This window comes from Brachyhypopomus gauderio, unplaced genomic scaffold, assembly GCF_052324685.1.
Source record: "Brachyhypopomus gauderio isolate BG-103 unplaced genomic scaffold, BGAUD_0.2 sc81, whole genome shotgun sequence".
NCBI lineage: Eukaryota > Metazoa > Chordata > Actinopteri > Gymnotiformes > Hypopomidae > Brachyhypopomus > Brachyhypopomus gauderio.
The window spans coordinates 408,554-433,770 of record NW_027506902.1 but is presented as its reverse complement, the minus strand read 5'-3'; the positions used below and the strand labels follow the sequence as shown (position 1 = coordinate 433,770).

Sequence of the window (25,217 nt, the reverse complement as noted above, 5' to 3'; positions counted from 1 at the left end):
CTCTGCTTTTGGTCCTGTAGTGACAGAGACAGCAGAGTGGTTATGGGTACACAGAGTGAGGGAGAGAGGGATGAGGAAGGTGGGGGACAGAGAGGAATGAGGTAGAGAAAGACAAAAGGAGAAAAAGACGACTGGTATCTGCCATTACGGCAGTGGCGAGCATCGTGCCAGTCTAAGTGTCTTCTGCTTCTTCTCCTTAAATGTGCTTTTGTTGTGGCTTTTACACAAATCTCTATTTTGCAAATACCTTTTTTACTCATACAGGATGTACAAATACACCAATTTACCTCTTCCAGATAATGGAAGGAAAATTTTATTTCTTGGGTGCATTTATAGCCATAATTGAGTAGATGGTTGTATTTGTACATAAAATACATCAACAAGAGTGAAGGATGAGTAAGCCATAAAAACACCTCTCACATGACCAGAATCCTCCATAACAGTCTAAAATCTTCAGCATTTTAATGAGTCATGTATAAGTTAAGTATTTCTGTGGTTATGGATTTTCCATAGCATAGTAAGATGAAGTAAAATTAATTAAAAAAATTGCTCCAAAAAAAATAATAATAATTGGCTTTTGGTATTTCTTGGTACCTGATATCAATAGGCATATATAAACAAACAAACACACAACATGAATGAATAAATCAGTTATTTGCAGTTTTATTTTTGCAATATAGTGCTGGTTGAGTTCAGATTAATTGTTCTATATGGACCGTGGCGCCAGTTTGAATTCAGTTGAATTGTTCTAATTGGATCACGATGCCTGTTTGATTTCAGTTGAATTCTTCTAAATGGACTACAGTGCCAGTTTGAGTTCAGTTGGATTGTTCTAATTGGACCACAGTTCCCTTTCACAAATAAGCTCCTGAATCGAACATCTGATTTATTGACACAGACAATTCGAAGTAATCAGTTGGGTAAATTGACTCGAACTTCCCACTCCCATTGCTGCTAAGAATTTGTGACTCCTTTTACAAATTTCACTGGTGGACCAACAAAAATGAATCTTTGACGTCACACTCATTCTACAAATTCAACATATAAGGGTTAAATAAGCAGAGGAGCAAAATATACTTTAAAGACAGTTTCTGGGTGGACATGCCTTGATCAGTTAAGAGCCCATCTATCTACTATACACTGTGTGCCATACGCGACCGCGTGGATGAGTCCATCCCCAGACTGGACCACAGGACCAGAACACAACATTCAGCAGGTGGCACAGTACTCTCAGCACATTACTCTCAGCACAATACTCTCAGCACAATACTCTCAGCACAATACTCTCAGCACAGCAGCCACGTGACAGCAGAGGTCACACTAGCATGAGCGGGAAAGTCTCATCAGCATTGCTGAAGGATTTACATGTGTCAATAATACTGCCAGGAAGGAGACCGATCGGCCACACAACAATATCTGGCCAGCAGTGGTCCGCTAGTCAGCGGTCACTAACCTCTGATGAAGAGTAGGAGGGCGGCTAGCATAAATTACCACACAGCCACACACACGGTTTACTGTGGCAATGCCAAATGAATCTGCACAAGAATAAAACTGGAAAAATCCTTAGGCCAGAAATTCTGCTATGCTCTGTTACAATGGGTTAAGGGAATCCATCGGTTAGCTCAGTATTTGCTGTCTCCTTCTCTCTTTCTCACTCTCTCAGGCATACACACACAAACACACACAAACCCCACACACTTGTGGATCAAAAACCATTTCAGAATTCAAGAGTCAGTCTCAATGAGAACCACAAAAGACCTCCCTGTTATCTAGCACAACAGGGCATTATTCAATGAGAAAAACTGTTAGCTATGTCACTAAGGGCTAATTAAGCTAACTTAAACCTGCAGAACACCGCCCACCCCCACACCAATCACATTAAGGCAGGTTAAGACTCTAATGTTTGAGATACTCATGGTAAAAATGTTTATCAGACCACTACTGGGTTGTCATTATGGTAATAGGGCATACGCTAAGAGGAATAAGCAAAGATGCAAAATGAGTGAGTGTTTATGGAAGCGCAAACATTTAATACGAGATTACCATAGTCTCGTTTCATAGCTCAGTGAACCAGAACTGAAGGCTGTGCATGCATAACAGATTTACTTCTCTATGTGTGTGTGTGTGTGTGTGCTACATGGGTTATGATTTGTTAAGCTCCAACTCATGTGATGCTGATGACCAACATAGCCTTAACAGAAGAGGCAAATATCTTCTACATAAATGTATAGGGTTTCAGTATTTTACTAAATACCAGTAGGACCTTTGAGTTAGATAGTTTATTACGATAGATAGATAGATAGATAGATAGATAGATAGATAGATAGATAGATAGATAGATAGATAGATAGATAGATAGATAGATAGATAGATAGATAGATAGATAGATAGATAGATAGATAGATAGATAGATAGATAGATAGATAGATAGATAGATAGATCAGAAAACAAGAAAAGCTCTCAAAGCTCTGAAGAACCAGAGTGTCAGTGGAAAACTGAGACTCCAAGTGACAGCCATGAAAACCAGAATATAAAGCAAGTGAATGAAGGAGTGACAGGAGAGAGAATGACAGCAGGCAGACGAAAGTGGGAGAGAGATGTGGATAGAGCTTGGAGGGAGGGAGAGAGAGAGAAAGAGAAGGAAGAGTGAGTGAGAGAGAGGGGAGGAGAGAGAGAGGGAGGAGGGAGAGTGGGAGTAGATGGAGAAGTCTATATATAACTGTAGGGTTATGGAATAAAACAGAGAGATCACAGTGTGTGTTTGATTACTTAACTCATAAAGCCATGGTAACCAACCTACCAGCTTTATAAAAGTCTGCATGTGAACACACACATTTGTGCATGCACACACACACACACACACACACACACACACACACACACACACACACACACACACACACACACACACACACACACACACACACACACACACACACACACACACACACACACACGGGTGGCATTCACTGATTTGCCAGATGATGCAGTCTAAATGTTCATGTGAAAGCTCTATTCTAAACCAGCACCAGGCCACGAGCTTTAACACAAACACACACGATTTCAGCACCAACCACTCGTCTGTATTTAGAAATAAAAGAACAGGAGATCACGGGTTAACACCCCTCCAGGGTGTTACAGGGACCTGCGTTTCATCGAGACCTGGCTGATAAACAAACCAGAGACGCACGCGCAGAAACAGACTGAACCAGGAAAGGGGAGAAAAATCCATTGACCCGAACCCCATCAAAAAAGAGGAGAGAATCCACCACCTCCACCTGCCGCATAGAACTTTGAATCTGAATCTCTCTGGGAAACACAGGCCTAAATCTATACATAGCTGAAAGAATTTCAAGCACACATAGCTAGGCACGTGCGCGCGTGTGTGTGTAGGCATGCGCATGCAGAGAGCACACACATAAAAAGTGTGTTTTTCCTCTTTTTTGAATCACAGAGCTGGAAGCGAAGCTAGTGGTGAAGCAGAGCATTGTGGGAAAAGCACAGCAGGGTCACAGTGAAGCGCCAACTCTTCTCCGTTACTTTTCTCTACTGGGAGATGAAAACCAGAATAAAGCGTTAATGTACAATTGTTTAACTATAAACGTAACTCCATACTCAACAGAGAGCAATACAGCAACCAACAAACCAACAGCTACTGCGGTCTATTCTGGGTCCTTTTTTAATCTATTGTGTTAACACATTTTAATTATCAAATAGCTACTGTACTCTAAGCATTTTAGGCAATATGTCTATGATTAAAGATATGAAAACCCTGCAGATGATCTCATAATATGGCCAGATCACCTGAATTGGTCACAAACACAACAAAAACACAAGCCCGCTGCTAAGATGGTTCTCTTAAATGGTCACCCCTTAGACAGTTCCTCCAGCAGGAGAGCCTCTCCCGCCTCTGATACGCAGGCTAACGGTGTGACTTTGGGGAATAACGAGCATGGAAAAAACAACTCGTCCCCAAGTGCCGCTGGAGTTCCGGGTTCTGCCACATCCTCGCTTAAAAAAAAAAAAAAACTCCTCTTTTTCTTTTTGCAGTACTGCACCAAGAAGCTGCAAGCTTGCCACAGGTCTTTGACTCCACAAATCAAATCATTTGTTACCGCAGGAAAAAAAAAACAGGCAAACCTTCCCCTCTCCTTCATTAACACGAAGACACTCTGTCACCCTGAGGCAGCTGGGACATAGGAGGGGACAGGGAGGGTGACAAGAGTCCCGGATTCGCTCCGGTAAATGAATGTAGGGACCACCAATCAGGTGTTAACATCAGTACCAGGTTCGCAGCGTTAGGGAGATTGAATTCAGAGTGGAGCGAGAGGCTAAACAGGGCTTACTCGCAGCAGCACCATGTGCTGAGCCTAACCCTAGATTTATGTGGACGTTGGGTCAGGAGTCAGGCTACACTAGAAAGGCCCGGGGTGACTGAGTGGGTGGGGGGGGGTATGGAGAGCTAAAGGTTCTGGTCTGTGTGCTTTAGACACATAGCGGGGTGCAAACGGCCAATCAGCTCAGAATCCAGAGGGAGGGGCAAAAAATCATGCTGTCCTACTTTCACTAATGGATGAAAACGAGTGAAAGGGAGAGCAGGGCAGGGATCAGACTGTGGCCTTGTGTGATGAGGGAGCGGCGACAACAGAAATATCTGCCTCCCTGCACAACTCAGGCCATAGGATACCTCTCCCAACAGCCCAACAGCACAGCAGGCTCTGGACAAACCACAATTCATAGAAAAAAGATTACCGGTATATCTCTTTGTGTGTGTGTGTGTGTGTGTGTGTGTGTGTGTGTGTGTGTGTGTGTGTGTGTGTGTGTGTGTGTGTGTGTGTGTGTGTGTGCATGTGTGGTAGGCAGACAGAAAATGAGAGTGATAGAGTGGTTCCCTTACATAACACCTTATATAAACATTTTGCTAATTTGCAGTTATTTGTTATTATTAAACCTACTTTTTATTTACTCAATACTCATTTATTTAAATTCAGTATAACACATATAATTCATGGATGTAATTAATATTCAACTGAATAAAAATACTTCCTTCAAACACTACAACAGGTTGAAAGTAAGATGCATTAAAATTTATATAAGTAATAAGTTAATCACAATTTACTATCAGTAAATGGATAGTCTATCTGCAACAGATAATACAGTAAAAACAATTCAAGCATAATAATTCACATAGTGTATTCATGTATATATAAATAGTTACTTAAATTTCTTTGTTCATAAATATATTATATAAATATAGTTATATTATTAAATATATTTTAAATATAGTTTATAAATATATAATACCTATATCTAAATATAAATCCTATATCTTTACTCTTTATATATATATATGTGTGTGTGTGTGTGTGTGTGTGTGTGTGTGTGTGTGTGTGTGTGTGTGTGTGTGTGTGTGTGTGTGTGTGTGTGCGTGTATTCATATATATCATGTGTTTGAAATGCAGCCATCAGTGCTCTGCAAGCAAAATAAACATAATCAGCAAAACACTCAGAGCAAGTATAAAGGCAGAGCAGCTGATTAAAAGAATAATGGTTTAACCAGGAAACCTGAACGACAGCCTCAAATCAGTGGAATTAAAAAGCATTTCTAAATGGATCAAGACAATAGAAAAAGAACAAAACAACGGATTTTTAACAAAGACCTCAAATTCTCGATGAAACAGAGAAGTGTGTTCAGTGAAGATGTAAAAAGCATCCCTCAGAAATATGTATAGGGAGTGAATTCCAAATTGAGAACCTGATAACAAAAGACTCCCTCACTTTCTTATCATCAACTCTGGGAAAGCAAGCACTTCAGATAATTAATGGGAATTAACACACTGATTCTGAGAGGCCTGACAACTGGGCCCTGTGGTAGACGTCACTGTCACAAGCTGCAAATGTTCCAGATGGAGCGGAGTGCTGGGCCCCATGGAGCTCACAGCCAAGCAGATGAGGTTTGAGCTTTAGCAGTTACCCTATGCACCAGTGTGAGGGTGCTGATGTAAAATGAGTACCTTCCCACGGCTCCTTTCTTAGTTAATATTATAGGTGCTGCATTTTAGAGAGAGAGAGAGCAAAAAAAGATACAGTGAGAGAGAGAGAGAGAGAGCGAGATATAAAGAGAGAGAGAGAGAGAGCAAGAGATATAGAGAGACAGAGAGAGCAAGAAAGAGACAGAGAAAGAGAGATACAGAGAGAGAGGGGGGGAGAGAGACAGAGAGTGAGAGAGAGACAGAGAGTGAGAGATACAGAGAGAGGGAGAGAGAGAGAGAGAGAGAGAGAGAGAGAGAGAGAGAGAGAGAGAGAGAGAGAGAGAGAAAGAACGGCAATGCCACTTTAAGGTCAGAACAGAGTGAAAATGAACACCTCACCCAAACTTCATGTGTACTACCACTTCTATTCTGTGTGGTTCCCTTCCCTTACAGGACAGCCAACCTCACTGCCAAACAAAACAGATGGACTCACTCAGATGAAAGGCAGCTTTTAAGCAGGACATAAATAAAACACAATACAAATAGTTCCACAGATCTCAAACTCAGTAACTACAGTAATCCAATTTAACTATTATTAAAATGTTCATGTCTACAGAATCAACAGGATTTCAAATATTTATAATACTCCAATATGTATGCGATGCATGAACAGAAAAAGCCTTTAAGTTTTCTTTTTAATCTGTATAACATGAGGTGGGACTTTTACGAAAGAAAAACCGTGTGCTTATTTACATATCAAAGGTATAAATTCCCCAGACAATACGACACACTAAAATTCAGAAACACAGCTTCTCTGTGTAAATCTCAACGTTAGCGCGTGTTGCTTATATCACCGTGCCTGTCTCACTAAGCCTTTCTCACCACATTCCCGCCATATTTCATTGGCTCTATGCTCACGGACACGCCCACATGCCTTCTCTCACCTTCCCCTTCAGCCTCCTGCAGTCTGGCCACTCCAGCAGATTAACGCAGAGTATACCAACATTACAGCAGTGAAAAACATTTGACTGGCTTTAGTAGCTGGGTCAATGGACACAGCATAAAAGCTTAAATGTGAACCCCTCCACACAAAACCACCCACCCGCCCACCAACCCACGCACTTCAGAGGTAGCAGAGAAAAGACAGAACTAATCCATGTTCATCCATGCTCCTCTTACTAGTATGTTCATGTGAAGGCATCACAGAGTATTTTGCCAACGTATGGAGCTGCATCTGACAAACAGAAAAATGTAGCCAGGGACCAAGAACAGCATTCACCCGCTTTCTAAGAGCTGCATTCAGCAGGCGTGGTGTCTCTGTGATTTCTGCCCATATGGTTGTCATCAGCGGAAAAAAGGCAGTCGCATCAGCCGGCAGAGTGCAAATTTGAGCCACTATTTCCTGCTCTTTTTGACCAAAAGACCTCGTGACTTTCCCGACTTCCTCTGCATTCATCCCACACTCCAGCGGCTAAGAGAACAGCACGACCCGCCTCATCTCCCCAGAGTGGTCTACAGCCGCTTGACTCTCACGCATCTCACGCCTGGATTTACTCCCAGGATCACCTTGGAAACATGACACCAGCTTTAACAAGACGCCTCAAAACCTTTCTTGAGAAGCAGGCTAGCTAGGACTGTGGTTAATTGAATTAGGCCGTCTTACACAGCACAGATGTTTTGTAATGAAAAGTGTTAAATATTAAATTAATTATTTTGATATTATAAAACCAAGGTTACAAAAAAAAGAGTATTTCCATTTCTGGTTCAAACCCAGCAGTACGCAGAACCTCCATGAACCCACATGAGAAGTCTCTTTAAAATCTGTATGTTCAACTCTGAGTGGATCCAAATTACTTCTGTTCATATGTAAAATCTGCACAGGTCAAAAAATTGGGTGGTGAATAAATTTCTCAATATGTAACATAATTCCAGAGATGCAAAATGACAACATGTAGTGCATTATAATACAAGTAAGTAAGTAAGAAGTAACGCTGGAGGCAGTCGCAGTCACACCATCTGCACAAAGGAGCACTCAACTGCCACTAATATGGTGGTGCTGTGACTGAAACTGTAAACTGTTAACTGTAACTGGTTAATATGCTTAATGAGGAGAATGAGCCAGATTTTTCTGTATTCTGAGTGTTAACTGGCTCCACTGAAACGAGGTATAGTCTCGATTATATAAAGGTCGACCTCTAATGTTGCCCACTAGCTGTGCACGAGAAGTGCACGCAGTGCGACCGTAGAAATGTGAAATTAGCATGCTAATCCCTTCGCCTAGCACACTTGTTGAAGCGTACTAAACCATGAATAATGTGACGTCCCCGCAGATAGCATGTTTGAGGCTGTGCTACTAACGCCTGCTGTGGAAAACTCAACACTGTTGGCAAACTGTATGGACGTCCCACGAATCTCGAGCGAAGCACCGTAACACACGTTCACACTCCCCCCCCACACACACACATTGGCAGACTATTTCTGACTATTTCCCTTCAAGTCTTCACTGATCATTTCAAACCATTTTAAGGTCCTCCGCTGACTGCTGACTGGGATGAATTCAAGAAACAGTACAATGTCTAGCGAATGGCAAACAAGACAAGGATGAGACAGGCGGAAACGGGTGCGGTCAACACCACGGGAGCGTGCAGGAAGTTGCTGTAGGCAGCGACCTGATGGAGACCCCGTGTGAAGGTGGTGTTCAACGGAGTGTGGTGGGAAGGAAAGGCAAGCCTTACAAAGCCCGTTTGGAGCCAGCGGTATTGACACCTTCTCAGAACCTTTGACAGCGTGCTTGGAAAAGCGAGCATGAGAGGGTGTGCAGATGAGCGTATCCTGTCTTTCCCCTCTCTTCTCGGTGTTTTAAAAAGAGGAGATGGGCCAGTTTTAGGGGTGTAGCAATGCTAAACATTACATTAGAGTTACTGTGTTTGAGGTGCTAGTTATTGTAACACCTGGAATCAAAGTTAATATAGCAGAGTACACACACACACACCCCCAAGGTGATGTACCCGACTTGGCCTTATAAATACTAAAGTCATGCAAATTTACAACAGCAAAACTACATTTAGTAAAGTAACCCAAGCATGATCCCAAGCACTGCGGCGTTATTGTACATGTTGCAATTTCAGCTAAAACATGTTTCAGAAGTCAAAGTCCAATAGACGTGCCCAGACTGAGTGCCGGTTTGACATGGTTGGTAAATTAATTTTTGAAATATAACGTCGGATTACCACGATGCACTGTGGAGAGGGAGATGTCACTGATGAACCAAAGAACCAAAGTTTAAAGAAAGCTACAGAATGAATGTCACGAGGCAGGTTCCAAGGTTCTAAAATGCTGTTGGTCTGATCGGGCCCATTTATATGTTCTGATAATAGGGCAGACCGCTGTAGGATTAGAAACAGTACCACAGTACCGGATCAGCCACACGAAGCAGTTCTAGCCTGATCTGGACGAGGAACCAAGGAACCCATATTAGTTACTTAAATAGGCCATTCACAGTTTGCAGTTGTTACTGCATCCATCCCTTGTTATATTAGGAGGTGCTAAGTAGTTAAAGCTCATTTCTGAGAGACAATTACTGAAGTGTAGGTGAGTAACAGCTGGTCTAGACATGGCGACGTGTGAATGTTAAAGACGTTCTAGGTGTTTAACACCTAGTCTAGATCATATGCTCATTCCTTATTAGTATCTTTTTTAAGACATCCAAGGTTTCTGGGCACGATTCACTCGGCACGCTTGTAATAGCAGTTTGATTCATCTCAAGGTGCAGAAAGGGATGTGAAGCAGTTGTTTCTCTGGATCTTAAGTGAGAGATCGATATGCAAAAGGTCTGTAAAAACCTATACGATGCAATAAGCCACATGCCATATGCAATCATTTTTTCTATATAAAAATAATTATGTCGAATATAATCTACATAGGCATTTGACACTAGAACTATAATAGCTCTTTAATATAGGTGGTAGCTCATATAATGAACAGGGTATCTGCAGAATATATATGAACCAGCCAATTAAATATATGTAAATCATTTTTACATATTTTACAAATATCATTTTTACAGAACTGTTCTGCTTTCCCAATTTCAACATTTCCCATTTTCATATTTTATGTTCATATGTTTCCCATCACTACACTCTGGCACTTGTGGCTCATAAAATGTTAAATGTGTTTGTCTGCTCTTTAATGAGACAGAAATTGTGTAGAAAATGCATTTAGTGTTGCCAACATTTGCAATCAATGCAAATACACTTATGAAATCACAAATGCGAACACACTTCTGAAGACATTTATGAAATCGTGTGTGAGTCAGAAGCAGGCATGTCTGTGAGTCAGGGTCTGTTTGCGCAGTATATAAAAATTTATGAGGGTTTGCATTGGTACAAGGTGTGTGTGTGTGTGTGTGTGTGTGTGTGTGTGTGTGTGTGTGTGTGTGTGTGTGTGTGTGTGTGTGTGTGAAATAGCGAGAGAGAGACTGTGTATATTTATGTTTTGTTGAAATGAATACATCTGTGTCCAGGGAGAGTAAGGGCTTTGGTCGTGGACATTGGTCTAAGACTTTGAAATCCTCATTTCAAAACTGGCCAGAATTTTCCCCATGACTGAAAAACGGAGACAGTCACACAAGCACGCATGCACACACACATTTATATGCTATGTGTGCTTCTCACATGCAGTCCATTACTGGAAGCCGGTACTGATGTGAAGGTTCATTTCAAAAGGGAGTCAGTCTGGACAGAAACAGATCTCATTCTGTAATTACTCTACCACTGCAACTCCTCCCACACCGTCTCTGCTGCCCCTTCCACAACACTACAACACAACACATTACTACATCTTCTTCCACAGAGTTTTGTTGTCTGCTTTCCTATCAGCAGGGTGCACGCTGATCCTGCACTCAGAGAAATTGGGGTGTTGTGTTGCAAGATTTTTGATCAAATGTGAAGCAGGAAAAGCTTGATTCAAAGAGTTGGGTACGTAGATACAGATGTCATAGCTGTCCATGTGATGGTTTGTGTGTTCCAGTGTGCTTTCTTACCCCCATTAGATATAACAGTGTGTGTGTGTGTGTGTGTGTGTGTGTGTGTGTGTGTGTGTGTGTGTGTGTGTGTGTGTGTGTGAGAGAGAGAGAGAGACTGGGAAGGGCCTCCAGTACAGCTGTCTACAGCCACCATTAATTATCCCACAACCTAAATATTTAATTGCTACCAGTCTTTAATTAGCAACAACAGCACGTGTGCTCAGCACAAAATAACAATGACTGAGATCCTGTCCGGTATCTGCCTTACAACGCGACATGCCGAACCACCTCACACTGCCATTACCACCGGTAACAGCCACACGTAACCGCGGAAACTCATCACCGTGGAGAGAAACAGAGGGGGGGAACAAAGGCAGTGAGTTCATTTTAAAGAGAGAAAAGAGATCGGTGGCGGTGAGCGGGAGGGGGGCGGGGGCTCTGAAATTGGACATGTCGGAGGCTCTCGGGGGCCGGCACTTCTAACTTTAATAAAGGGGCGGGGGGACCCGATTAAAGGCTGCAAATTCCTGTAACACTGCAGCTGCAGGGGTCAGTGCAGCTCACTATTAGAGAGGACAGAAAATGAGCTGTGCACATGCACGCGTGAACACACACATTCATATACACACTAACATTCATACACTATATACACACCCACACACACACAGTTTCTCTTACAGCTTGCTAATACTAATTACTTGCATACAAACACGCAGCAATAGCACACACATGCACATACACACACACCCTCACATACACACACATGCACATATACACACACACAGAAATGCACAGTTTCTTTAACAACCTGTGAAAGCAAATTACATTCATACCAATACACACACACACACACAGCCATGCTTTCTAATCCAGCTCTCAATAATCAACTCACCCTGTGTCACCCTCAGCCTATGCCACCTTTGCCTTCTATTACCCTTTTTCTCATGTGCCCCTTTTTCTTTTCTCATTTAATATATTTTTTTACCCCATGCCCAGCCTCACTGCATCTCCTTCTGCACCAGCTCACTTTATCACCCCCCCCCCCCCCCACCCCGCTCAACAGAGGCAGAGGACAAACGTGCCTGACAGGACAGCCAGGTGGGCGTAGGTGCCACCAATGTTCTCCAAGCTCCTCCTGCTACACACCCGCTTTATCACGTACCATCTCTCCATGTTAAGAATGAGCCCAGTCTGAAGGGCAATAGTTAAGCCTGTGGACCCGGGGGGGGGGGGGGGGGGGGGGGGGTGCACTGACGGACAGGTGGAGGAGAAAGAGGGAAGGTGCAGAAGAGGCCTGACGGAGGAACGGTGGTGTAACTGCAGTGGGGTTAATGATCTGAGTCCTGGTCCTGCGTGCACGTGCAGCAGGCAGGCGCCAGGCGTGGTAATCTACGGCGTCACGCTCCAGGAAGCTCTCACAGGGACGTGGGATTTGAAAAATGCTGCATAGAAAGCAGAAAGTGAAAAGATAGAGAAGAGAAGGAGAGAGGCAGAAAATGATGAAGAAACCAATTAAATATGGAAGCAATTGAGGAAAAAGCACCCGAGTTGGCATTACGCTTGTAGAGTTATTAGAGATTCCGTGTTTTTATGCTTTCTTTGATAGTCGAAATATACTCTCATGACCTTGATATTATTACAATAGAGACAGCTGTTTGTGGGGGTGGGTGGGCGCGTGGCAGAAAAACAAAGAATGAGAGATGGCAGGTAAGATCAGGAAGATGACAGTAGAGAGCAGCTTGAGAAAGAGAGATTAGCGCGAGAGAGAGAGAGAGAGAGAGAGAGAGACAGAGATATGGGTGAGATAGGCTAGCAAGAAAGGGAGAGACAATCATGAAAGAGACTAGTGAGAGAGAGAGAGAGAGAGAGAGAGAGAGACTAACAAGAAAGACAGACAAGGGTGAGAAACTACTGAAAGAGGGAGAGACAAAGGTGAGAGAGAGACACAGAGACAAGGGTGATCAAGAGATAATAGGCTATAGGCTAGGGAGAGAGAGCTGACTGCTTAAAGCAAAGGATGCGCAGACAGTCATCTGGATTTAGATGATGGAGATACACAGAGAAACAGAGAAATCCCTGAGCAGAATTGGGTCCCCTGAGAAGACTGAGACAAAGACCTCTATTACAGACCTATACCAAGTTCAGAAAACTACATTTGAGTCGAGGTAGAAACACAACTGAGGTGTGTCGGCTTGTTTTGAGCAGGGTTAAGACCACTGCTTGCTTTAGCAGAGCTGGAAGACCTTCTGCCAAGACAAGTTGGGACACATCGCTGCCCAGGACCCTGGGGGCTCCTGAGAAGAAGCAGTGGGCGGAGCTCCAGAGCACTTTGTTCCCACTGGCCCTCATCCTGCCCTCTATGATCTTAGTCAGACACATTCGGATGGAGACGCTACATCAAAGCTCAAGATTCCACAGAGCCGCTGCCTTAACTAAATGAGGTTCCTGACCAGACCATAATAATGTGACCTTTCATTGGTTTGAAATTATGCGTTACAGCAGTGGTGGAGACAAACAGATGTTTCTGAGGAAGATGGCACCAGGGGCGATTTTAGGATCTGGTCTTTAGGGGTGCCCAGCCCCCAGTGCTCACAGAGGCACAATACCAAAGTATTGCGCAGGTGCAGAGCAAGGTTTTTGCATAATATAATATTTAAAAAATGTGTTGAGCCAGGGGGTGTTGAGCAACTTCACGGTGGTGCTCTAGCACCACTAAAAATACCCTAGCCTCGCCCCTGGATGGCACAATTCCTTAACCCATGAACATGCAGTACCTAGCTATTAGGGATGTATATCGTCACCACTAAGCTAGATTCGATACACATCTCGATACACTGCCAACGATGCGATATAACTGCAATACTCTGAAACCCCTTGTCGATGCGATGCGATGCGATACAAATGCGATGCGATGCGACACACTCACGAACGTAAGTTGTTGAGCGGGGGGGTTACGAGGGGGTAGCGGCCGCAGAGATGTCCACACCGTGCCGTCTTTTCATGCGTGTCGCCAGGTTCGTTGTGCTACTAACGTATTTAGCCCCACGGCATTGTTTGCAGATTGCGTGACCGCCTCACTGAAGGCGATGCATCGTGAATTCGCCCGCAAATTAAACTCGATGCACGTTGAATCTACCGATGCAGTCGCATCGCAGACATGTGTACCGATGTGAATTGATGAATCTCCACACCCCTACTAGCTATGTATCTTATATGTCAAAAGAAAAACTCATAAGAGGAGATGTAATGCTGAGCTGTTCCTGACACAACATGCAACATGGTAAACTGCTGCTGCATAACCTCCTCATTTACTCATTAAAGCCAGACTTGATTCCCATAGTAGCGCAATGCTGAATTGTTTTAAAGTGACAGTATTCAAAAAATCACAAGCATGAATCCAATGCTCCAACAAAAAAAGGTATTGTGAACCTAGTACTCGAACGTTACATTAACAATAAAACCTGTACCCGTCATCTATATGATTATTGCACATTTAAAAAAACGTTTGCACTACTGTTATGATACTGTACCTTATTAACTATATAGATAATATAAACAACACCTAAACACAGAATTATCATGTACGCTTCTAAAGTGCTTTGGTTCGCACAGCAATGAAACACTGTAATGTGTAGATCAGGGTTAGTCCAGGACGAGCGTTGATGCTGACCATTACGAGAGTCACCATAAAACAGGAGAAAAGCCTAGCCCGAGAGCACTCTCCACCATCGCCATCATGGACTCTGTCACCTCGGGAATAGGAATCAATCATGGAGAATTAGCCAAACATTGGAGACGACGTGTCCCAGTTGTATTAACTGACATGAGACATTGTCATTAGGAAAATCCCAAGAGAAAGAGAGCGGTTGCAAACGTCGTCGTTAAATGCCGATGGAATGGAACAGACTTACTTAGTTACGTTGTGTGCGTATGCGCTGCACGTCAATTTTTGATAGCATTATCATTATAACACTCCCATTAGAGCTGTTCTAGGCTGCATGGTAAGAAAGGAGGGAACTTTTGACCTTTGGCCCAGTTTGATCAAGGTGCCGTGTACCTCAAAAGGAAGGACCTAAAATGTCACGTTTAAAAATGTTTCTACAATGACCCACATCTTTGAGGAATATGTTCGGATTTGGCTCATTTCTATAAAATGTCAGGGAAAATTGCCCAGTTTATGTTACTCACACATGTTACTGCAAATTTGTTCACCTCAGAAACTGGCCTGTAGATCACAGTGATGTACAACTAACAGAATAAACTGGCTTCTGATGTTGACAACTATGATAAAAAACAGAACAAACTTATTCATCATGCAGGCTGTGTTGACAACGTGTCAGTCTGTTTTCCCCTTGTTTCTGTCCAATCTCTTTGGGACTGTTGAGTTGAGAGGTTTGGTTCTTATGCAGAAATAATTGGAACTGCAACAGGTTTATTGAGTACACATGGGCTCTGGGCCAATTACAGTCATTCCTTTCTGTCACTGTTTTAGAGTTATCCTTTTTGTGCATGTGTGTCATTATTTCAGGCTCCCAAAGGGTCCAAATACGAGCCTTTAAACATGACCCAATTGCACAGTTTCAATCATTCTGTAAATCATGCAGGCTATTTCAAAAAGACTGCCATGCAATATCAACCATCTCAATGTGGCTATGAAATGTCAAGTGTCAAAACTACTCAGCCTGGTAAAAGAAAGAAAAAAAGGGGGGTAAAAAAAACTTTTTTTGCAGTTTATTTCTACTCAACAAAAGCCAGTGAACCATGTTTTCCCTCACTGGTAATCTCCCAGAACAGGGTTCTCAATCTCTCCATCCAATCCTCAGGGTCCCCTATCCAGACCAGATTTATGTCCTGTTACAGTTCCCAGTGCCCCTTGCACAGGTAATGAAGAAAACTGCAGCCCTGCCTGAGGTATACAGGGAGCTGGAGCACACTGAAAGCCTGGTCTGGTTGCAGGTCCCCAAGGACCCCAACTAAGACGCCTGTATGCCTGTGTCCTAGAACGTCCCCGACCCTCTCCGATCCCAGAGTCGGTCGCATCCCCAGAAACGTTCAGCACAAACTCAGACGCCTCAAGCAGTGATGCTATACTGCCTCAGGCAAACGCAATTTGATCTGATGCTTGGTGACTTCACTGCTTAGCAACCAGTACTGTAGTTGTGGCACGGAGGAATTAGCCTGGTGAGACTGGTGAGGAGAGAAAAGGACCTGGACTGGCCAAGACATGCCCGGCGTCGGGGGAGGGGAGCCGTGGTGGCCGTGTGGGTGCTCTGCGTTTCTAACGCAGCCCTCTGGGAACCAGAAGGCCCTCCGTTTGATGGATGGCCCTAACTTGTAAATGATCCATCTGCGGGCCACGCTGATAGGGAGGGGCTAATTAAAGAGTGGACTCGCGAGGCAAGACACCGCCACCTCAGACGCTTGCCGACGATTAGCTCTGAGCGGCGAACTACGCAGCCATTAACGTGCCGTGACAGCTGCCCCAGCCGAGCGTGACAGGGAATGTCGATCGGCAGCTAATGACCTCGCACCGGGCACAGCTCCATGGTGGCGGTCAGCCTCTTGTTAATCTGGGGGCAAAGCTGTCGACACATGGTGTTACGCGAGACATAAACACTTCTGACAGTAGCCGTTTGAAGGACACAAGACGCACAAAAAGTTTACAAACACAATAAACATGCCACGCACCGAGCTCGGGGTTAATGGATAAAAGCTTTTAAGGGAAATACTACTTTCCTCCACGCAACTAAGCGAGAAACAGACAGAAACAAAAGGTAGTGAAATGGATAAACAGGAATATACAAACTCCAGTGACCACAAGGTGAATTTGGGTTCACCGAATTATTTTGAGCTGAACCTAATAGCAAAATCAAATGTAAAAAAAAGCTAGTGTGTCCTACCCTTCCAGAGAGGCTAGAGACTCCATTAAAGCTCTAAAAATGTTGGTAGAGCCCTTGACATTTGACTACGGAGGACCTGAAGTAGCATCTTGCACAGCAAAGATGTTCAAGCCTGCTGAGGAGTGACATTAACGTGGCGTGTTCCAGCACACCGTGACCGGGATGTGTCCTCCCAGTGTTTCCTTCAGTGTTCCCCCGCCGCCTCAACCTCTCCTGGCGCTTTTCTCGAAAGCAAACATCACCTGTGTTTCTGCAAGAGCTATCGATATGGACAGCCTCCAGGAATCTCACAGTGTGGGGAGTCAGTGCAAGTGAGTGGCCCAGGGTGGCTGCTGGAGATTTGGGTGCACTGGTGCTGAACATGCACTCTCTGCCTGACTGAGAAAAGCACTTTTCACACCCAGACCTGGTAGCTGTCATCCATGAGCTGCCCAACTTTGCTCTCCAACTCTGCTCCTCCTTCTCAGAGCCCACCTAAGGTAACATTCTACGTTCAATAACCACGGTTATAGTGAAACTACAGTTTGATACTTTGTACTTTGATACTGTGAGCACTGATTTTTCTGTATATATATTTTTTTCTTGGTTGCTATACAGTAAATAATGCTATAGGTGAAATATATAACTGTAAAGTGTTACCCCACCCTCTCTCACATTTAGTTTGTTACTTCTCCGAACAACACACGTCGCTCTCGGGCCCTTGTGCCAAGTCAGAGCCACGTTCCAGGTCAATCAGCACACTTCTGCTGTCAGAGAAACACACTACTGCAGTAGTGCAGGAGAGAGAGAGCCCCAGCCCCTACGCTCCGCACTCTGCTGTAGACGAGGACCTGCATTGATTTTGCAGCCGCACTAATAGAGATGGACCTCTCCCAAGCCCGGGCTGAAATGGGAGCCCTTGGCTAGCGGCAGCCTGAGCCAGAGCGGGTCCCTCACCTTTATCGGGAGATTGATCCTAATTGTAACGCTGCCCGACCGGGCCTGTTCTGATAGGATGAGAGGGAGAAAGTGGCCAAAATTAAAAGGTGAATGACTGGCAAATATTCTCTCAAAATGACACGTGGGACTCCTGAGACAGAGCTGTGCTGACAAGAATCATGCGGATCGGCACAGGTGTGATTGTCGCCCTCAGCCAGTGAAAGGCTGATGCTGACTGGCTGAGAATTCAGTCTGCTCTGATATAACAGCTAAACAACAGCTTTCCACTGACCATGTGTTCTAATATTATGACAATGCCTAGCTTCCGCATGGTCACGGAAATGGCTAACTGGACAAACAGCAGAAGAGGACCGTAGTGATGGACATACCAATCCCAATTCTTATGAACATCGGCAACAAGGAACACAAAAACCTAAAGAAATACCAAGGACTGTGAGAAGAAGTAGAAAAGATGTGGACAGTGAAGTCAACAGAGGAGCGGGTCAAAGCAGGAGGGGCTGTGAGCCCCAAACTGGACGAATGACATCAGCAACATCCTCAGGGATTTCCATTCAGTAAAAGTGCATCCTGGGAACAGCTAAGACACTTAGTAGAACCTCAGTGTAAAGTAACTCAAATACTTCCTCTTGGTTTTGGGGCCATGCAGAGACAGGATCACGCGACACCGAATATCCAGATGACTCTGAATAAGTGAGTGGAAAGGCCTGTGATGCAAGCTGCCATCCGCGTGACTTGGCTTGGCTGTTTGGCCAAGGGCGAACGTGCATGTGTGGCCCTTGCTGGTCCAGATCGAGGCGAGGCTGCCTCCCTCGTTCTGCTCCTAACTCAACAAGGCCTACTGCTGCTCCAGCACAGCGAGTCAGTGTCGCTGTATCTGTCTGTCCAGCCTGAGGAGCTGATTTTAACACAACGCCGTGACCTGTATAAGCTCACACGGAGAGGCTTTTTCACACGACGACGTTTGAGAGGCCGAGCGAGAATGACACCTGAGGCTTTCACCGCGATGCAGCGTGACCGGTGATTGATGCGCTGAATGTCGGTTACAAATGTTACATGAGATGTTGAAAGTGGGCCACTGAAATAGCACAGGACTGCAGCAGACCGCGTGTGTAGGCTGACGAGGTGAGGATGAGACGATGGGTCACGTGACTTTCTACATCGCAGACACGCACGCACACGTACACGCAAGCACACCGCCCTGCCAGGACATCTCACCTATGACTCAGTAGGATCTACTTTCACCAGTTCACAGGAAATGACACAAAATTTTGAATGAAATTACATAACACAACCCTGAGCAGCAAACAGTTTCTTGAACTCTAAGTGACACAGTTTTACTGAGCCGTGCTGTTCTGATAGCAGTGTCCTTCTGAGTCATCTCTCATCTTTCTTTAAATAGGGATTGCCGTCAGCAAAATTGTCAGTAAAACAGTAAACCCCATGCATATAAATCTTTCTCAGTATTGTTCTCAGATCCCAGAAAGTCTACAATGCTGAAGATGTTATGACAAGGCTGATTAATATGTACAAAATACTATATTGTGAATGTATTGCTACATATTACAACTGTGACATGTTTTATATTAAGGGGTTCAAACTGAGCCAAGGAAATATCCCCCACACCACCACCAGCGGCCAGACGCATCGACACAAGGCACCATAAATGCTGTCATGATGTTTCTGCAGAATCCCTACAATCCGAACGCTGTAGCAAACATCAAGCTTCATCACACCACACATTTTTCCATTGTCCAATTTTATTGAGGCCCTGCGAATTGGAGTTATCCGTTATTAGATATTATGTTATTAGTTATCTGTTCGTAGATTGGAGTGTGGTCGTCTGTTACTGGAGTCCATCTACTTCAAGGTTCTGTGTGTTGTGCATTCAGAGACGTTTTTCTGCACACCTCAGATGTAACTAGTGGTTATTTGAGTTAGTTATCTTTCTGTCAGCTCAAACCAGTTGTTCTCTGACCTCTGGCATCAACAAGGCATTTTTTGCTGCTCACTGTATTTCTCTTTTTCAGACTACACCCTGGAAACCCTGGAGATGGCTGTGTATGAACATCCCAGTACATCAGCTCATCTAGCGCCTACAACCATGCCATTTAAAACCGTTCAAGACCATTCAAAGTCACTTTAATCGTGTGATTACATATTCGCATCAATGAGCAGGTCGAACAGATAAAGTCTGGGTGTGTGTGTGTGTGTGTGTGTGTGTGTGTGTGTGTGTGTGTGTGTGTGTGTGTGTGTGTGTGTGTGTGTGTGTGTGTGTGTGTGTGTGTGTGTGTTATATGATGGTTATGTCATCACCGCAGCACACATTGGACCCTTTAGTGAGGGCTTCAGAGAGCAAGCTTCAGTGTGAAAGATACAGTGTCTGTCAGATACAGTAGTCTGTGCCACCCTGGTCTTCAGATACAGTGTCTGTCAGATACAGTAGTCTGTGCCACCCTGGTCCTCGGATACAGTGTCTGTCAGATACAGTAGTCTGTGCTACCCTGGTCTTCAGATACAGTGTCTGTCAGATACAGTCGTCTGTGCTACCCTGGTCCACAGATACAGTGTCTGTCAGATACAGTAGTCTGTGCCACCCTGGTCCTCGGATACAGTGTCTATCAGATACAGTAGTCTGTGCCACCCTGGTCCTCAGATACAGTGTCTGTCAGATACAGTAGTCTGTGCCACCCTGGTCCTCGGATACAGTGTCTATCAGATACAGTAGTCTGTGCCACCCTGGTCCTCAGATACAGTGTCTATCAGATACAGTAGTCTGTGCCACCCTGGTCCTCAGATACAGTGTCTGTCAGATACAGTAGTCTGTGCCACCCTGGTCCTCAGATACAGTGTCTGTCAGATACAGTAGTCTGTGCCACCCTGGTCCTCAGATACAGTGTCTGTCAGATACAGTAGTCTGTGCCACCCTGGTCCTCGGATACAGTGTCTATCAGATACAGTAGTCTGTGCCACCCTGGTCCTCAGATACAGTGTCTATCAGATACAGTAGTCTGTGCCACCCTGGTCCTCAGATACAGTGTCTGTCAGATACAGTAGTCTGTGCCACCCTGGTCCTCAGATACAGTGTCTGTCAGATACAGTAGTCTGTGCCACCCTGGTCCTCAGATACAGTGTCTGTCAGATACAGTAGCCTGTGCCACCCTGGTCCTCAGATACAGTGTCTGTCAGATACAGTAGTCTGTGCTACCCTGGTCCTCAGATACAGTGTCTGTCAGATACAGTAGTCTGTGCCACCCTGGTCCTCAGATACAGTGTCTGTTCTGTAGACAAGACACAAGTTCCTTCCACAACCCAGAGTTATATGATTACAAGTGGCAGGCCCATCACCGTTTTACTTAAAAAGGGCAGGAAAGAAAAGTGGTATTTTGTGACTTGTTAGGCTTAGAGTTTTTTTTTTTGTACTTTTTTTCTGTGGAAAACAACACGACATAATTGCTGTGTGCACTTCAACAATCCTGAGGGAGGAAATATTTCCAAATTAAATCATTTTCAGAGAAGTCTAAATGCAAATGTCAAACCTTGGCAATGGCTCAAACAGGCTCCAATGTATAGCTTCCCAGTGCCCATGTAATGGGGGCAGTAATTAGACTCCACTCCACTACGCTACACCCTGAAATTCGACTCAATCTAGACACCCTTACAGAACTCCAGATGCCTGGAGGTCAACAGTAGCACAGCTGGTGTTCTATAAAACCTCGAGTACCCGCGACGCACCGGGGCATTGATAGCCTTCCACTAAAGTTTACGCTGTACCATTAACTTCCGTAATGAATGGAACGAGAGAGGCTTCACCAGCGTGCGAGGACGGAGGGGCTTGAGTTGCCACACGGTTCCCCGTGCTTCTGTCCGAGCCAGCCGGGGGCGTGCGAAGAGCGCTGAGGAGAGTCAGGAAGGTGACGAGGGGAGAAAAAAGGAAGAGCAGAGAGGGAAGGGAAAGAGAGGATGAAAGGGAAGGGAGGGAGGGGGGGCAGGTGAGGAGGGCAGGGGTGAGGTGGGGGGGCAGTGGAGTGGAGGAGAGGAGCATTAGCACTGGCTCAGGGAGCATACTGCAGTAAAGCTGCCTGGGCTGATCCAGTCTTCACTGCGGCCAGACTCTGGGTTGGCAGCTATGTGGCGTGGGCTTTAGAGGAGACTCTCTCCCCCTTTCATCTCCATTGGCTAGCGCACATCCTGGCCCCGCCCACGGAGGCCATCACCACAGGTGTCAGATCAGCGCAGCGCTACACCGGCGTTCTTGTCAAGCCTGATCCTTTAGAGGCAGCAAATACACACGTCTCTCCGAACGGCCACAGCTAGGAAGCGTGGCACCTGTAACCTGCACCATTACGCCGCTCGTTCAGTTGGTTTACACACTTTCTCTGCTTCAGCATTTGCAAAAATGTATATGCGGTCTGTCATAAAATCACTTTATGATTTCCGACACCTGAGCTCCTCCCGGTTACCACAGCCAGTCGGTAAACAACAGTGGCCTGGCACCATGGCAACAGAGCAGGCTAACATCAGAGAGGTGTGTAAATGCAACAGCGGCTGTTGCTAATGATCCTGCTCACACCAGCAGCTCTGTCTTAGGAGGGCTAAAACTGGCCATGTCAACAACACACACACACACACACACCACTGCCATGGCATTAAGACCTCGAGCCCCAGTACACGTCACACATCTGTAGAGTCAACAGTCTAATTCTCATTATAGCAAATATGAATGGACCGAAGAAGAAAAAAAAATTAAACTGACAAAAAAAAGAAGTAAAATAAAGCATACGAGGCTTCCCTTTCTAGAGCACATCTCTGAACTCCCGCCTCAGAGTGACAGACTCTGAGCTTCCTTATATCTGCGCTTGTGCCGTATGGAAGTTATGTCTGGAGAAACCGTGCTAATGGGCGTTGCTCAGGGCAGAGGCCACTGGCCGGTGTCACTCAGGCAGGGCGTACCTCAGCGTGCCCGGCTGGAAGGACCTGGGCTGGGGTGGAGGCGTCCCAACCGCATGCTCATCGCACCTGCCAGGGGCCAGGGGCCAAGGAACGTACGTGTGTGTGTTTGGAGGTGGCGTTCTTCACAGCTCACTGGAGTGGTTAAAGGCACAACCACACTGATTGTCAGATAATGGAGGGAGTAAGAGTGTCCCAAATGACTATAATGTGCACACTCTTAGGGGGATAGAGAGAAGAATTATATAATTTTGTGTGTGTGTGTGTGTGTGTGTGTGTGTGTGTGTGTGTGTTTGTCTCTCCCTCTCTCTCTCTCTCTCTACATTATATATATATAGAGAGAGAGAGAGCGATGAGAGAGAGAGAAAAAGAGAGAGAAAGAGAGAGAAAGAGAGAGACAGAGAGAGAAAGAGAGAGAGACGAGTGTGTTTGTATATATTTTTCTGCAGCAACTTGCGTAAGTGGTAGTTCAGAACAGGAAATTGAAGGAAGCAGTGAGGCAAATGAACATGAAGACACACACACACACACACACACCCACACACACACACCCACACACACACACACACACACACACACACACACACACACACACACACACACACACACACACCCACACACACACACCCCCACATACACACACACACCCCCACACACACACACACACACACACACAGATGTGCACACACTTGAGGAAACATGACGGCACCAACGAAACCTTGTCTAAGACTTCACTGGTTCCAACACTGATAGGCAAAGATTTGATCATTGGCCACAAACACAAAACACAGCAAAGATGGCTGGACTGACACACGTGCACATGCACACGTGCACACACCCAAAAACACACATGCGTGCACACACACACACACACACTCGCGCGCACGGCGGGAGCCCAAATCGGCGTACTCACAGTGTGAAGCATGCGTGGTCAAGAGCGGGCCGCCATGGGTTAGCTGTGTTTAACGGCGAAATCAGACCTCCTCTGGAACACGTCACTGTGGCCAGGGAGAGAGGAAGATCGCAGCCCTGGAGGGACGGATGGGCTCGGGGACGAGGGGACTGGGCGGCGTTAAAGGAATAACACCGGGGAAGGGCTGCAGTGGTGCTGTAATGATCCAGTAGAAACAGGGAGGGGGGGTCGTGTAGAAACACTCTTCCCCAAACAGCTCAGCTCAGTGCAGCCTGGCCTAGCGCCACCAATATCAACAATGGACCCAGAACTGGGAACAGGAGGCTGGTCATCTTCTCTCCGCTCCTCCGTCTCTCTCCTCCTCGCTCTCTCTCGCTCTCTCTCGCTCTCCTCTCGGACTGAACGCACTCTGGTGACGTGAGAAGTAGAAGGTACAACAGGCTGGAAACAAACGACGAAGAGGAAGACGAAGATGTTTCTCTTCTTCTCCGCCTCCGCTCTTCTCCCCTGCAGATGTTATCTCCTTCTTCCTGAAAACATCGGCTCGCTCCCGGGAACAGGCTACGAGGGCCGACCCACAAGCCCCGGGTGCGTCCGCGAGGCCTCACATGCGCTCGATCACGCACGCACACACACACGCACACGCACACTTGACGACGTAAAGGCTCGCTTGAACGTTTCGCTTCTTATTAGCCTCCTTCCACCATCGCTTCACACACACTTCCAAATGTCTGTTCCTCCCGGACCCACACACACTCGGCAGGTCCACGGCGCTGCGTGTCTGCCCTGCCGCTGTGACCTAGCCACACCACTCTCTGTCCCTGAGCCGTTGTGTGTTACTGTCCTCTCCCTGGAGGCCTGAAGAACATCCGTGTTCCTCCACAGTTGCAGGTGAACGCATTTGCCTGCTTAAATGAAACACACAGGCACGTCCTGGAAGATGCTGTCCCAGCTTAAAAAAAGAAAGAAAAAAACAGCCAGAGCCGAGTATCCGAGTAAACAATGACAGAGCCCGACCCAGGGAACGTTCCAGAAAAACCCGCTGGAGAGCCACTTTTCAGCTCATTGAGGTCTTTGCAGTGTCGTAGGCATCCGAGAACGTTTACCTCAACACATCCCTCGTTCTCACACACTCCTCAGACGTGTAAGGGAGAGTCGCTCCTGCCTTCACTATCACGTTTCCATGCCAATAGTAACCACAATCCCCTTTAGCTGGCGTGAGCGGAGGTCTGGGTCGGTGTTGTTCCAGAAGAGGATCTGCCCTCCCTGGCTGAGGGTGGTTTCCTGACCTTAAAACCTGAGGAGAAACAGCAGAAAGTTCAGAGGACCCCTACAGGCATTTAATTCCCTAATTAATCAGTCTGATGAAAAACAAAAATACCTCATTAAACATTTATGGCCATTACTAGTTATTAATAAAACAAGTCATTAAAAAGAAAGAGTAGAGTTCTATTTTTATGAAGAAACTTTTATGTATTCTCATTCTCGGTGACTAATCGTGGGACAGCTGAAGGAACAGTGCA

General features: G+C 45.5%; 1 protein-coding gene across 5 annotated transcripts in view; it reads right to left on the bottom strand.

The window, feature by feature from the left end:
- grik5 (glutamate receptor, ionotropic, kainate 5) overlaps positions 1 to 23,857 on the bottom strand; it is a 53,077-nt gene extending 29,220 nt beyond the window's left edge. For all 5 annotated transcript variants that reach the window (XM_076991153.1, XM_076991155.1, XM_076991154.1 and 2 more), the window contains exon 1: positions 23,695 to 23,857. The gene's annotated coding sequence lies outside the window, so the exon portion shown is untranslated. The remainder of the gene's footprint in view (positions 1 to 23,694) is intronic.
- Between the last annotated feature and the right edge of the window lie 1,360 nt (positions 23,858 to 25,217).